This window comes from Nelumbo lutea, chromosome 7 (genome assembly GCF_056320005.1).
Source record: "Nelumbo lutea isolate HS-2025 chromosome 7, American lotus-T2T, whole genome shotgun sequence".
In the NCBI taxonomy this organism is placed as follows: Eukaryota; Viridiplantae; Streptophyta; class Magnoliopsida; order Proteales; family Nelumbonaceae; genus Nelumbo; species Nelumbo lutea.
In genome coordinates, this window is record NC_142690.1 from 33,808,714 (window position 1) to 33,823,335 (window position 14,622).

At 38.0% G+C, this 14,622-nt stretch overlaps 1 protein-coding gene across 20 annotated transcripts in view; it reads right to left on the bottom strand.

The window, feature by feature from the left end:
* Nucleotides 1–442: 442 nt before the first annotated feature.
* The window catches only part of LOC148846038 (CMP-sialic acid transporter 4-like), a 109,856-nt gene continuing 95,676 nt past the window's right edge, over nucleotides 443–14,622 (bottom strand). For 8 of the 20 annotated variants that reach the window (XR_016101758.1, XR_016101755.1, XM_088953042.1 and 5 more), the window contains one exon: nucleotides 10,344–10,700. The gene's annotated coding sequence lies outside the window, so the exon portion shown is untranslated. Of the gene's footprint in view, nucleotides 812–952; nucleotides 1,693–10,343; nucleotides 10,701–14,622 lie in introns of those variants that run through there. The other 12 variants (XM_088953021.1, XM_088953029.1, XM_088953040.1 and 9 more) reach the window with 7 other exon arrangements.

The following is a 14,622-nucleotide window of genomic DNA, read 5'->3' on the forward strand; positions in this document are numbered from 1 at the left end:
CTTGTAATCAAGGTTCTGTTTTTGGGTAATCAAGGTCCAATGTATAGCATCGGTCTTTGAACCCATCTAAATCTCAAGAATTAGTTGATTTCAACCAGAGTAAATGTTGACAGTGACGTGGCATCACTTACAGCAATTATGATTGGCTACTAATAAGTGGCATCACTTACTTAGTAGCCCCACCCCACCCCCCAAACTGTATTCATTCCTCCTGTAATAATAAAAGCCACAATAATAAAAAAAAAATTCACTTGGATAAAACTCCAAATACGTGTTTTTTCCCCATTTAAAGAGATTCGATTGTTTGAACCTTGCTTGCAATACGTAGACGGTACACCAAAGTATCGACGAAAAAGTTTTGAAACCCACCGCCGTTGGGGGAGTGGCGAAGAATACTCACATGCACCCTAAGTCTAAGAAAAAGTTTGAGACCCCATTTTCCAGTGTTTTACAGATCATCCATTTGAAATAGCGGTATCACACAATACACACTGATAAGTTGCAATGTTTTCAATCTTAGACACGTTGAATAAAGCCTTAGAAAATCAATAAAACTCCTAATCAGTTTTGACAAATAAAAAAGGAAATAAACATTAACAATTGTTTTTAGTGACCTAATTATCGAGTTAAAAACATCAGCGCCCGCCCCCCACCCCCCCACAAGGGGGCACCTCACAACGTCCCACAGCACATCCTAGTCATGAACTCAACTGTCAAGCCTGAAGCTGATTTTGCTTTCGTTTCCAATTATCCACCGTATCACTCTATCTTTTTGATACCGTCTACTTCATCGATCCTTATTTGTAACCTCCTGCCCATAAAAATAAAGGAATATAGCAGATTTTCTATTTTTCCTTCTTTGTGAGGGGGAGGTGGTTGAGCCTTAATGAGATATCACCGAGAAAGACGTATACTTGCAATTTTAGATGAAACAAAAGGGAAGCTCATGAAATATGCCGAAAGATTTAAGTAAAATACTACCATTACAGATTGAAAAGGATACAAAGGGTAGTAATATTTTCCCTTTCAGCTATTGGAAGATCCAAGAAAGTTTATAAGTAACATTGCCAACTCAAGTTGAAAATAAGACATGAGAAACTTGCAATTAGAGAAGCAAATAAAATGTGAAAAGGGGAAAACTTTGTTATCAGTTATTTTGAGAAGAAATATGCAGATGACAATATAATCACCACATCAGTGTCTTCCAAGGATGAAGAGATCAGATCATCTTTTTGCTTGAAGACACCATGGAGCAACTCTCATCTCTTTCTGAAGCAGTTCACTGACCCTTATTATCTAAATTCTCCACAAAAGATACAAAGTATAAGGAAAGGGTAGTAGTATTTTCCTTACAACCATTAGAGATCCCGAAAAAGTTTATAAGCAAGTCTCAACTTCAAGTTGAAGAAAGTCACAGAAATTTGCAATTAGAGAAGCAAATACAAGGTGAAAAGTGGGAAACTTTTTTTCTTAGAAATACTAGTTTGAGAAGAAGAATGCAGATGACAATATAATCACCACATTAGTGTCTTCAAGGTTGAAGAAGAAATCAGGTCGTCTTTTTGCACAAAGATACCATGGACCAACTCTTGATCTCCGTCTGAAGCAGTTCAGTGACCCTTTTAATCCAAATTCTCACCGGAGGATACTAAGTACAAGGATAGGGATCCCAAATGGGGAATGTATGCTGACCTGCAAGAGTAGAAGAGCAAAGAGGAGAGGAAACAGCATAGAATAGAGAATGAATGGGCAGCTCAAATGTTCTAAGCGTGACCTAAAGAGAACTTTATATTAAGAGGCCAATAGTACATGAAAGGACAATCTGGCCCAATAACTTCAGGTCCAACATAACAATAAAATAAACAACACAAACATAAGAGTTGGCCAAGACAATCACCCATTACAACACTCCCCATCAAGCTGAGCATAGATGTCCATCATGCCCAGCTTGCCAAGAAGTCCATGGAACTTTGTTGAAATAAGCCTTTTGGTTATTGCATCAGTAAGCTGCATTTTTTAAGATGTATAGGGAATACAAAGTTCACTAGATATTGTCCTTTCTCACAAAATGTCTATCAACCTCAATATGCTTGGTCTTGTCCTGCTGAATAGGATTGTTTGTAATGTTAATTGTAGCCTTGTTGTCACAATACAACTTGAGGGGACACTCTACCTTCATTCCTAACTTACCAAGAAGAGTCTGAAGTCACAGTAGTTCAGCTACGCCATGTTCTATAGGTCTATATCCAGCCTTTGTACTTGATCTAGCAACAACATTGTGTTTATTACTTCTCCAAGTGACCAAGTTCCCCCCAAGTATAGTAACCCAGTTTAGACTTTTTGTCTCCAATGGAACCTGCCCAGTTTGCATCAGTATAGGCCTCTATCTCAAGTCTATCATGTTTCTTGAACAAGAATCCTTTTCCTAGAAAACTCATTAGGTATCAACGCATTCTTGCAACTGCTCTCATGTGAGGAACCTTGGGAGCATGCATAAACTGACTCACCACATGAACTGCATAAGCTATATCTTGCCAGGTAAGAAACAAGTAGATCAATTTTCCCACCAATCTTTTATATCTTTCCTTGTCTATATAATCCTTACCAATGGAATCCTATAGTCCATGGTTTTGTTTCATAGGAGTATTGGCTGGTTAGCTTCCCATCATGTCCGTTTCTTCAAGTAGATCTAGTATATACTTCCTTTTTATATCTTTTGATCTTGTAACTTCAATGCCAAGGAAGTATCTTAGGTTACCTAGATCTTTGATCTCAAACGCTGAAGCTAGAAACTTTAATCTTCATATCTCCTCTTGGCCATTCCCTGTAATGACCATATGATCCTCTTGGTCAACCCCACTCTGAGTATAGTCCACACTCTTCATAGCCCCACATAGCCTTTCAAACTAGGCTTAAGGTGATTGCTTCAATCCATACAAGGCTTTCTTTAGTTTACATGCCTTCCCTTGGAAATCATAGCCCTGAGGGTTCTTAAATACTTCCTCATGTAAATTTCCATTTAGAAAATGACTCTTTGCATCTAATTAGTGCAACTCCCATAAGAAATTTGTTGCTAAGCATAGCAAAACTCGAATATAGTTGAGTTTTGCCACCAATGCTAATGTCTCCTTCTGTGTAAACCCTTTTGCCACTAGCGTCGCCTTATACCTTTCTATTATGCCATCTGCCTTGTGTTTTACCGTGAACACCCACTTACACCCCGCCTTCCTCTTTCCCTCACGTAGATCCACTAATTCCCAAGTCTTAACTTTCACTAAAGCCCTCATTTCATCATTCATTGCTTCTCTCCATTCATGATCAGTTATATCTTCTAAGTACCCAATGGGAACATGGACAAAAGAAAGAGCAAAAGCGAAAGAGAAATAACTAGGAGACAAATAGGAATAGACAAATACTTAGCAATGAGATGTCAAATGGCACAGCGAATAGGTTTACATAGAGCAATTGGAAGATCCAATGTCAAAAATAGGTGTAGGAGCACCAAAGTAAGAATTATGGATCCACTATATTAGACTAATTGGAGTTCGGTTGGTTGTCGTCATATGCTAGAGGATCCCTCTTCCTTTTCCTATAAAAGATTCTCAGTTTCTCCTTACGATCACAATTATTATCACGAATATCAGCCTCACCTCTTGCCTCAAGAGCGGTGGTAGTAGTAGTAGTAGTAGTAGTAGTAGTAGGATCAGTAGGAGTCACACCAAGTTCACCCAAACAATTAGAACTAGAAGGATCAAAGGAAGAAAGTGAAAGACTAGAACTACAAATGGGGAAAGGCACAAAGGAAGGAGAAGATGAATAATCCTCTTCCACCCTACTAGTCTCCCCCTAAAGAGGATTCTTAGGAGATTGAAAAATGATTGAGACTCAAAGAATACCACATCCTTGGTGACATACTTTCTCTTGGATCCAACTTTGTTCTTTTAGGATCCTTGACATGAATGAAGAAGACACACCTAAAAACTTTAAGGAGGTAGAGAAAACTCATTTTGACTAGGACAAAGGAGAGAATAGGGAGTTTTCATACCTCACATCCTGAATGGCATCTGATTTATCAAGTATGAGGCTATAAGAATTGCCTGAGACCAATAACCTTTGGACACCTGGTGCTAAAATAGTAGAGCTCGAGTAATCTCCAATAAATGTTTTTTCTTGTGTTCAGAAACTCCATTTTGTTGAGGAGTACTGGCGCAAGTTGATCAATGCAACACACCTGCATCCTCCATAAAACACATTCAAAGATTTTTTGAAGTACTCAACTGTATTGTCTAAATGAAACCGTTTAATCTTTTTCCTAAACTGGGTCTCAATCATTTTATAAAATACCATGGTTGTGTGGTACTTCAACACGACTTTTAAGCAAATAAATTCATGTGGAAAAAAAGGTTATACTGCAATCGTTCTCTTCACTAATTTGTCCTAAAAAACACAATGAGTATGAAAAAAAGGTTATACTGCAATTCAGATTCTTAGTAAGCTTAGAAACAAATAACAAATTTGAAGCAAAGTTTGGCACATGAAGAATAGACTTAAGGGAGAGATCTTTGTTGAGGTTTACCTCCTCCTTTTCAAAAATGGTGGAGAGAGAGCCATCAACTACTTTCACTTTGTCTTGGATGGACATGAGGTGATAAGAAGAAAACAAGGAGGGCATGTATGTCAAATAGTTAGTAGCTCCAACATCAATAATCCAAGTGTAAGGCCGCGAATGTGAGGTGGTTTGTACCCTGAGGTTTGAGGAATTGGCTAGACCAGAAGTGGGAAGAAATGAGAGAGAAGCAAGTGGCCGCACCAGGGGCTGCAGGGATTACGCCAATGTAGTTCACCAGAGCTGGAATTCCAGTGAGAAGTGGGACAAAATGGCGGATGGATGCATAAGAAGATGGGAGAGAGAGGAAGTGGATGGACTATTATCAAGGTGATGGGACAAGGATGGTTCCAAGGCCAGTTAAAATGGATGGGAAGCACCTATTTATAGTTTTTGGGTGCACATTCCAAAAGTTTCTTAAGTTGACACACCAAATACAAACTAGAAAACGAATTGAAAAGGATTCTTCATTACAAGGCTGTAAATCAAGGGTATTCCAAAACCTTTTCAACAAATCAGCTTTGGATACTTGATCAAAATCTGGAAGTCTAAGGACCCAGTCTGAAATCAGATTGCTCACTGCAGCTACCAGATATTCAATGCTTTTTTACCTGTTATAAAAAACCCTTCTGTTTCTCTCCTTCCAATTAGCCCAAGAAATTGCAAAAGGAACACAGCTCCAGAGAATCGTAGCTTTCTTGCTGCCTTTAAGATTTGGCCATTTCGAGAAGATCTCTGTTGGAAGCATTGGTTGGAAGACACTAATTCCAAATAAAGAGAAAAACTTCCAAATGAAGCTTGCTACACTTCATGAGAAGAACAAGTGAAGGATTGTTTCTTCCTCTTGATTACACAAATAACACCAGCTGGCCAGAAACAACCCCCTAGACTTCTACCCTTGGAGGAACTAGGTTACCCCACACTCCTTTTATCTGGTCTAAACCCATTCCTTCTCTTACTAGTGCCTTGTAGAATGACTTAACAGTGAATCTACCTCCTACATTCTTTCCACCATAAACCATCTTTTGTAGATCTAGTATTTCTGGTTCCTTCTAATTTTTCCAAAAGCATAATGCACTCTTCCACTTCTTGGTCCAGAAAAGGCCTTATGAATTTCGGATTCCAGATCAGTTGCTTCCCTCTCCACTCATAACACTAGTCTGTTGAAACTTGTTGGTTTGTCAACTTGTATAATCTTGGGAAAACCTCACTTAGCTTCCCTATCCCAAGCCACTCATGTTCCCTAAACCTCACCCTAGAGCCATCCCCCACTTTAAACTGACTAGACTTCTGAACTCTTGATTGAATCTAATGGTTCCTTTCCAAACACTCACCCCATAAGAACTTCTTGATTCCCTTGATTCCCACCCAAATCTGACCACACCATATTTTCCAACCACCACCCTCCATAAAGCCTCCCTCTCTGTCCCTTGCCCAAATCTCCACAACCATTTCCCTAGAAGTGCTTTGTTTATTAATTTAACCCTTCTCAGCTCCAAACCTCCCCCCTCCTAGAAGTGCTTTGTTTATTAATTTTATTGCTAGAATGTTCTCATGCTTATTTCTTTATTCAAGAACGCTTTCTTGGTTTCTAGAATATTCATGCATTAATTTTGTTATTGTGCTGAAATATTCAACACTTATATTTAGTTAGTAAAATGGGCCAAAATGACATGGGTTTGGCTGGTCTTGTCTAGTGATTTAAAAGGCGCACCTAGGCGCACAGGCGAGGCACATTTTAGGGTAGGTGCCTCGCTCAGGTCCTAGGCGCATACCTGGTACACCTTGTGCCTTAGCCCAGGCGTGCGCCTTTTGAATGGGCTCGTAGAATTAGGAATGTAATATGTCATTTGAATATGCTTTACATATTATATTTATGCATTTTAATTTTAGATAATAGGTCTTTTAAAACATTTATTTTAAAACTTAAGTTTATATTTTTATTAATATTATGTTTTATATTTTTTTTTATTTTTTTTAATATTTTGCATTTTTTTTTGAATTTTTAGCTTTTTTTTTTAATTGTGCACGCCTTGCCTCAAAAAGGCATGTGCCTCGCCTTTCGCCTTGCGCTTTTAAAACACTGGTCTTGTCATAGTTGTTAGCATGCAATGCTACATAAGTCGATCCCCTTACACCAAGAGTTGGAATATAAAGGACTAGTAATATTGTGGGTAGATGTAAGTACCTGATTTAGCAAGAAAGAGGATGCAAGGAGATTATTTCTCAACCGAGCCATAGCTCAATTAAGGATTTCTACCCCATCAGCTGTAATGTCTAGAAGAGATCCCGATGAGACGGAACTAGTGGTCTGGCCCATCAAAGGGGTAACTGTGGAAGAGGTGCTCTTCTGATTTTCTGCATTGTTACTCATGATTATATTTCCACTCGCCATCTGACTCTTCTGAGGCTTTTTATCTTTCCTTAAAGCATCTGGTTTCAAATGAGGATAAAGAATTCAACATGTCTCTTTTGTATGTCTCTCACCCACATAATGTGTGCACTTAAGATGCTTCTTGTCAGAACTCTCCCCCCCCCCCCCCCCCCCCCCCCTTTTGTCTTTTGTCTATAGGAAACCACAAAGTTGAATGCTTAGCAAGATAAATCTGGGTATCCACTTGTATCTCCTTCCTCTTACTTCCTCATTTTGTACAAGATAATAAACATGTTGCGAATCTAGAAATTCATCCCATTCCAATATTTGAGACCTTATACCTTCATATTAGGTCCAAGCTAGCTAAGAACTTAAAACCTCTACCTTCCTCTATTTGTTTGTACTTCTCCTTGTCCTTTGTATTTTCCTAGTCAATCACAAGATGATGGTCCAACTCCTCCCACAACCCCTCCAAAGTAGCAAAGTAAGTTGCTACAAACATATCCCATTGTTTTAAGGCAACAATATCTTGTGTTAAATCTGTAAATTCTTGTATTGTTCTTTTGTTGTCCATAGGTCTTAGATACTTTTTCCCAAATCATGAAGGGTGTGGGAAAGTGTTGAACAATCGTTGCAACCCTCGGAATCATTGAAGCAAGTAACCAAGACATAACAATTACATTTTCCCTACACCAAGTTGAGTATTCAGCATCTTCCTTATTTCCATTGATATATCCCAAAAGATCCCATGAGGTAATGAACAACTTGACAACAACTGACTGTTCTATAAAATTGTACTCATCCAACAACACACTAGTGATTTGTAGGCTGTACAAGTTAGGATTATCAAGGTTTGAGGCTCTCCCAACAGTTCGGTTGTCCTTAGAAGACACTTCTCTAGAGATTGTCGACATGGTTCCCCCCTAACAATAACACTACAACTTCTGTCACCAAAAAATAAGTTAATACCCTACTGAAAACTGAGGCCGAACTAGCAATGGTACCCTGTTGGACACTACTGTCAACTAACACGAAATAGAATAACAAATCAAGAAGAAAATAAGAAGAGGAAATAGAGAAAACACCACAATTTAACGTGGTTTGGCTCAGTAGTCTACATCCATGGGAAGAGAGGGAAAAATATCCACTATGAGAACAAGAAATACATGGTTGACCTCTTTATAGACTCACAACAAAATATCTACTCTCACTCAACCCTAATCCCACACAACCAATGGCTTAAATAAGCAAAAGGCCAAATTATTCCATAATTTACACAAGCCCCTCTTTCTCCCATAAATACATACAAGTCCCCAAAATTTATCAGCATTACAAATATACATCTGTAACCTCCAAAAACCCAAATACAATATATCTCTTGACACCCTCCCTCAAACTCAAGGTGGAGAAACCAACTTGAGTTTGCAATAAAGCAACTTCCATGATAAAAGGTGTATTGTTGAAGCAACAACCATGAAACTTGAGATGTTGAAGGGGCCTCTTAGAAACCAAAGTTGGATGTTAGAAATTTGAATGAAGTGTTGGAAAGCTAGAGTAGAGCCAAGTCATGATCTAGTAATCACCAAAGTGAAGTTGGCCAATGGAAAGCCAACACATATCATGCCAAAGAATCAAATTAAGCATCATAAGGCCAATTACAATCTCCAAACTGAAGAACCAACCATGTCAAAAAACAAGATCATCAGAAATGCCAACAAAATTACCAAAACAAAGTTGGCTAGCGGAAAACCAACTATGCGGAACTCCATAAACTATAACAAAGATTCAGAGTTGAACAATGGAAAGCCAACTATGAACTCCATAAACCAAATTGAGGAATCAGAGTTGGCCACGTGAAAAGCCAACTAAATAAAGTGAATCAAGATCCCATGTCACTGAAAGAGATCAAATCTCTAAGGATTTCTTCAACAATAACTCAAAATTGATGAACATAATAAAGGATCATTGCTAAAACATTTTGTCAAACATCTTCCATGCAAAACACTTATGAGGTAAACAAACCAGATAGACCAATGATAATAGATCCATCATTCACCAAAACAGTCCAAATATCAAACCAAGCCACAAACAACTTCAGCAATCAACAACTTAAAGTTGACAGTCTAAAAAAGACAAGGTTCTCAGACATACCGAACAAAGGAATGGATCAAAACCCTAGAAAATCAACTCCAGATCTCACCAAATTTCTAGGGCTACAAGAACAGCATAAGGCGACACGAAATCTAATATCTCAAAGTGAATAGAGCAATAGTTTGAGAGAACTTTGAAAAACTGACCTGATAGGTATCCCAGTCCAGAAAATCCAGATTTCTTGTTTTGAACAGAACAATCCAAGAAAGGGAATATAATAGTCTGAAATAGTTGTGAAATATACCCAACTTGATGCTGAATAAGAATGAATGAAGTTTGAGATCAAAGCCAAATAAAATGAACCTCGCGTGAATAGTAACCGTGAACAGTAACTCGATTGTCGGTCTTCCTTTGTTCACCAAACTAATTCCCACACTAAACCTGCTCTGATACCATGTCAACTAACAAAAAACAGAATAACAAATCAAGAAGAAAATAAGAAGAAATAGTGAAAATACCAAGATTTAGTGTGGTTTGGCTCAGTAACCTACATCCACGGGGAGAAAGGGAAAATATCAACTATAAGAACAAGAAATACATGGTTGACCTCTCAATAGACTCACAACAAAATATCCACTCCCACTCAACCCTAATTCCACACAAGTAATGGCTTAAATAAGCAAAACACCAAATTATACAAGAATTTCACACAAGCCCCTCGTTCTCCCATAAAAACATGCAAGTCCTCAAAATTTATTAGCATTACAAATATACACCTATAACCTCCAAAAACCCAAATACAATTTATCTCTTGACAACTACAACAATAGATGTACGGTTATGGAACCACTTTCAGCCTCTCTGCACCTTCCAGATACTGGAGAAACCTTTCTACTGCAACCGAAACTATCCTCCAGGCCTAATCTAGGACTGTCCACTCAGTCCTAGATATGTTCTAAACGGATCTCTATAGTAGTTGAATGGCTACTGGGAGTGAACAAGCTCTAGTAGGGCATACACTAGGCTGGAAAAACTCCTCTTTGGTCCCTACACCCAAAGAGAAACCCTAGATACAGACCTCTTTGTGTGCTACACTCAGGCCTAGGGCTTCTTCACAGGTACCCAGAAAAATAAAAATAAGATAAAAGATAAAATAAAAGGAGAAAAAGGTTGAAACAATCAGCAATTAGATCGATTAGTGCACCGATACCATGTTTGCTGACCTGCAAGAGTAGAAGAGAAAGAAGAGAGAAAACAGCATAGAAGAGAGAATGAATGAGCAGCTCAAGTGTTCTCAGCCGGCCCTAAAGCGAACTTTATATTAAGAGGCCAATAATACATGAAAGGACAAGTATGCCCCTGATTAGTGGAGGGGCACATATGCTAAACAAATAAAAAACAGCTAATCTGAGTTCAATAACTTCAGGCCCAACATAACAGTAAAATAAACAACATAAACATAAGAGTTGGCCCACACGCTTAATCACCCATTACAACAGGGAAAAGACCCTATAAAAGGAAAACAAAATTCTTTTACGTATTTATCTTCTTTATTGAGTAATAAGAGCTGGCTTATCTCCTATATCATCCAATAAGTCCAGTCAAAAGAATCTCCTTCAAAAAACATCCCTGAAAAAGATTCAAGAAGGACATATTATGGCCTGGATTCCTTCACTAGCATAACCACAGCATGAAAAGGAAAAGACACTGCAAGCAATTATGAAAACCTAAAGGTCATGACCAAAAAGACACATTTTAAAGAACAATATTATATTGAACTTGACAATGAATCCCATTATACAAGCATTGCACTTCCCCATACTAAAAATTTAACACAGCTTTTGTCTTGTCTGCTTCTTGGTTGGGGAGGAGGGATTAATTCCATTCTACAAACACTGCATTACAACACCCATAGCTAGAAGGGCTAGGTGCAGTCCAAAAGTATGGATTGAAGTAGTTGCTAGTAGGAATTGATTTAAGCACTCATAATTTAATAACGAATATGACACTATACAGAATGGAATGGTGAAACAGGATTCATGTAGCCGACCCCATTAAATTGCGAAATCACAATCATTCCATCTACACTTCAAAAATTCTATTTATTCGTAAATCACCTTTAAAATTAACATCAACCTATAAGGTCGTGATACATGTTAGAGTCGACAGTCATAAGGCTAGTTTGGTCTTTTTGCTATGTAATTAGAATTAAGCTGTCAATTTTGTCTTTGTTTAAGTTATGCATCCCATACTCAATGAGGGACATAATAGTTTTTGTATTCAAGACACATGACATATAAATAAAAGGGGAGCTGACTGAGAGAGTGGTTCTTTTTCTCTAGCCAAGCTCTCTATTTTCTTCCTCTTCTCCTCCTCTCTTTCTTCTTCCTTTTTTCCTCTCTGCATCACCATATCAGTTCTGAACTTTTGTGATATCTCATCAACTAGTTTGAAGATCAACAAGGGACCAAAAAGGGTTGATCCTTGTTCCTTTTAGGAGGTAATCATAACTCCAGTAGTTGTTGTGGTGCTTGTCTCGGTGGTATGTTAGAAACCCTCTACTTGTTGACTCTAAGAGAGCTGGTTTGTGGACAGGTGTGAACAGGACTTCATAACCGGTTGGTGCAGTGATTTAAAAGGCACACCTAGGCGCACAAGCAAGGCACATTTTAGGGTATGTGCCTTGCCTAGGTCCTAGATGCAGCCCTTTCAAAAGGCACATGCCAGGTGCACCTAGGCATGTGCCTGATGTGCCCTGTGCCTCAGCCCAGGCATGCGCCTTTTTAAAACTTTACACTGTTTTGTGTTTTTTTTAACCTAGCAGCTAGCATAGTTGTCAAGGCGATGCCTAGGTGACAAGGCACCCTTAGAGGCTCACTCGCCCAGTCACCAAGCAGTTTTGTATACTGTCTTATAAAATACTTTTGTATTGTTACTCTTTTGAGAATATCATTATAAAATAAACATTATTAAACAAAAATATTCATTTTTGTATTTATAAACTAATTTCTTTTTATTATTTTCTTATTTGTCAGGGTTTAATCAACACAAACGTCGCTAGCTGCTGTATTGAACCCTCAAAGACTTCAGAATCTAAACCAATAAGTAAGGGAAAAACATAAAATTTTGTCTAATCAACACATTTCTTCCCCCATACTTCTTCTTCCACCTTTTCTTTTCTTCTTTTCCTATAACAAAAACAGGGGTTCAGTCCCCTTTTTTTTTTCTTTCTTCTTTTTCTTTTCATAAATATGTTGATTTTCTAGACTTAAACATTAAGTTTATAATTTTCTTATGAAATTTATGGATAGTTATTAAGGAAAGATGATTATGGAACCTAGGGAACTACCCTAGGATATGTATTTTTTTAATTAAAAAAATCCATCTCCTAGGCGACGAGGCGACAAGGTGCCCCCCTGTCACCTACCCTCGCCTTGGTGCCTTGAAAACTATGGCAGCTAGGCCGGGGGGCTTGCCTCGAAGGGCTTGGTACAAATGCAGCCCTTTCATTTGAATACACTTTGCATATTATGTTTGTGTATTTTAAATTTAGGTAATAGGTGTTTTAAAACCTTTATTTTAAAATTTAAGTTTATATTTTTTATTAATAATATGTTTAAAACTTTTTTTACATTTTTTGAAATTTCTGATTTCTTTTTTTATTTTTTAGCTTTTTTTTTTTTTTTTGTAATTGTGCACCTTGCTTCAAAAAGGTGCACACCTCACCTTGCACCTCAAGCACAAATTGCCCCCTTGCACTTTTTTTGTGCCTTGCGTTTTTAAAACACAGGGTTGGTGGCATTGTGTTCCCCTGCCTAGCAATGTTGGTTAGCAAGTATGTTTAGGGACTAATTTTTCCTTTCCTATTGTTGTCTGAATGTGTGTAATAGCAATGAGTTTTTAGGGATGAAACCTGAGGTAGTGTTTCAGAAACAATTAATTACTTGTGGTGTGGGGTGTGGTGTAGTGAGTGCTTAATAGTGAAGGGTGGTATTGGTGATTGAAGTTTTCCCTTTTTTTTTAATCAATGGCAACAATTGGAGAGTGTAGTGATAATAAATCAGGTGTTATGATCTCCACCAATTACCTAAATGTACAAATGGCATCCATCAAATTAAATGGTGAGAATTATGTGCAATGGGCTAAGTCTATGGAAGTCTTTTGAGATCCAAGAGGATGCATAGATTATGACTTGGTTGTGGAATAGCATGGAGACAAAGATTAGTGTGAACTTTATGTTTTCGATACAACCAAGGAGATTTGAGACCATGCTAAGAAACCTTCAGAATACTTCAATCTGTAGTACAAAAATAAGAGCCTAGAGGAGTATTATGCTAGTATGAGAAACCTTCAGAATGAGATTAATGTGTATCATCCCTTGACTTAAAATATTAAAATTCAGCAACAACAACGTGAACATCTTGATGTGACAAGGTTTTTAGTGGATTGAAATCTATATATGAAACGATTAGAGCACAAGTACTAGGTAGATCAGCTCTTCCCTCTCTTGAAGAGGTGTTTGCCCGACTTCAGAGAATTCTATTGGATCTTTATAGAATTCTACCCTCTCTGACAAGTTTATTATTGTGGTGGCAAGAGGGTGAGGTCATGTAAATAGAGGTGGTGGAGGTGGACGTGGAGTCCAAGGAAGCCAAGGTGGTCCTATGATTAAATGTATAAGTGAACAAGGTGGAGGTTGATATTTAGGGGGAGATCGTGGTCAAGGATAGAGTTATGGTCCTAGGAAGTGCACATATTGTGGGCTAAAGGAGCAAACTATCAACTTTTGTTATGATTTGCATGGCCCACCCAATACATGGACTAATCATGCTATGACTAGTGGTGGTGGTGTAATTAGTGAGAGCCAATAAGCTGATCAGACACCTTCCACATCTACATGTGCTTCTAGGAAGGAAATGGTGAGTGTCCCATGTGATGAGTATGAAAAGTTTCTTCAAGCTTCCTCTTAGCAAAACACGACTACCCTTGCTCACTCAGGTATGGATTGTTTGGCATCCAATCCTTCACATTGGATTATTGATTCTAGAGCCTTTGATAATATGACTGGGACTCTATACGTGTTTTCTTCTCTTTCTCAGTCTTCCACATCCCAAACAATTATCCTAACTAATGATTGGTTCTACCTCTCCTATTTGCAGTGATGGTAATGTTGACCTTACATCTTTATCTCTATCCTTTATTTTATATGTACCCAAATTTCCATTTAACCTCATGTCTAGTAGTAGATTGACTAAGTCTCTTAATTGTTCTATTACCTTTTATCCCTCTTCTTATGTTTTTCAGGATCTCAAGATGAGGATGAAGATTGGTGGAGGGCATGAAGCTGGTGGATTGTATTATTTTGATGGTGGTGGTCCAAAAGTAGCACTCTAGTCTTCCCTCACTCCCCTCCAATGGCACTGTAGGCTTGGTCATACATATCTCAAGACATTTAATTTACTTCTTCCATCATTGAGTCATCTTTTTTCTTTGGATTGTGAGTTGTCTTAGTATAGGAAACAGCATAAAGTTTCCTTTAGTCCTAGGGATG